Source organism: Acomys russatus, chromosome 10 (assembly GCF_903995435.1).
Source record: "Acomys russatus chromosome 10, mAcoRus1.1, whole genome shotgun sequence".
Classification (NCBI taxonomy): Eukaryota; Metazoa; Chordata; class Mammalia; order Rodentia; family Muridae; genus Acomys; species Acomys russatus.
Window position 1 is genome coordinate 32,084,114 of NC_067146.1, and position 1,806 is coordinate 32,085,919.

General features: G+C 41.6%; 1 pseudogene; it reads right to left on the minus strand.

Moving 5' to 3' along the window:
• Nucleotides 1-431: 431 nt before the first annotated feature.
• LOC127194123 (protein SET-like) lies at nt 432-1,347 on the minus strand (annotated as a pseudogene).
• Nucleotides 1,348-1,806: the final 459 nt, after the last annotated feature.

Genomic DNA, 1,806 nt, shown 5'->3' on the forward strand with positions numbered 1-1,806 from the left:
AAAAAGCCAGAATTCTGTGCACCACTACACAGGGGCCTAGCACCCTCCAGTCTCCAGCAGAGCCAAAGGAGTTGGAGAGTCTCTCTCCCTCCCTCCCTCTTCTCTCTCTCTCTCTCTCTCTCTCTCTCTCTCTCTCTCTCTCTCTCTCTCTCTCTCCACAGAGAATGGTGGTGGCCTTGAATCCACAGTTTTGTGACAAAAAGGGAGAAAGCTGACTTTGGAATAAAAGAATGGAGATTCTTTTCCAATTTTATTTTGCTCAAGGTATTCCCCCAAAGTAGATTGAGAACCACGGTGTTGAGAAGAAACACCTCAAAAACAGAATCACTGGGCTCAAGAAGGGACAGGGAGTCAGGGTATGACTGCAACTTCCTCCCAGAGATTGGAGAAAATTAAAAAAAAAAAAGAAAGAAAATGAAAAAGAGCTAATCATCCTCCTCTCCTTCCCCTTCATCATCAGCTTCTTTTTCGCCTTCATCTGCAGCCTCTTCAGCATCAGCATCTTCCAATCCCTTTTCTCCTTTATCATCATCTTCCGCTACTCCCTCGTCATCCATGTCAGGATCCAAGTAGCGCTGCAAGAGATGTGGCCAAATGTCCTCTCTGATGCCCTCTCCAAACATTGCACCTGCATCAGAAGGTCAGCGAGCCAGGTAAAGCACTCCCTAGCTCTTCCTGCTGGGCTTATTCTGTGTTTGCCTTGAGCGTTGTGTGAAATCCTTTTCAGATTTCCATGGACTTTGAAGATGGGTCACCATTTCCATTCAGATGACAGTTTTTGGAGAGAACTTTATTTTCCAAATAAAGGTTTTCATCAAAATAAAAATCTACTCTGTAACCCGATAGAACATCTTCAAATTCTGTTAACTTCAACTTTGGGCAAATACTGGGGAGCCTCTTCATCTTCTTCCCTAGGCAGTGCAGACACTTGTGGATGGTACCCCAAAAATTGGAATTTTGGCCATCAATTCCGACCTCTTTTGAAAAAAAAAAAAATGGTTGGTGGAATTTGTTAGATTTTTGTTCTACTTTCAAATTTTTCTTAATGGCTTGTTCACTGAGTCTATTTCCTTTTGTACTTCATCAACATGTTCAGTTGCTTCTGTCCTTCTCCCTTTGACAGGAAGGGGAAGCCTGCCATGTCCTCCAGTTTCCTATCAGGAGCTGGTCTGGCTTTCTTGGGCTGAGGCAGGAGCATAGCTTGCTGTTTCCAGCCATAACATGAGGCAAGTGGCAGAAGCCAGAGGCCAGAGCCCCATGCTCTTGGCCAGAAGAAACAGGCAAGAACTAGTAAATTACTCGTATTAACTTCTTCCTGATGCCCTTTGAGGTGGATGCTTTATTCATTTTCTGTTTTTTTAAGGCAGGATATTTAAATGAGAGGATTTTAATTAATTAATTTTACTGTAATCAGTGCCTTAATTGTATGTAATAGATTCTAATAAGTAGACTATTTACCAATATTTCTTAAACGTTCTGAAATGTCAAGTGTGTATTTCTACTTTGATCAAAGAATTGTATGACATTACAAGGCTATATTTCCAAGTGGAGGGTCTTCATGTCTCTAGTGTGAATATATGGCTTACTGGCTTGCGATTTGGGATAGATTTGTTGAGACTTAGTTTTCTCTGTGAGTTACATATGCTCCATTTTTATTAACATGGCCTGCGTACTTGGGAACCAATGCGATGTTATGTAAGTGTTTACTACTCTTGCTGAGCTTGGAAGATTGCTCTGTTATTTGGGAAGATAGGATGTCTTACCACTTTTTGTAATTTGTAGCCATTTGCACTAGGACTTACCCAT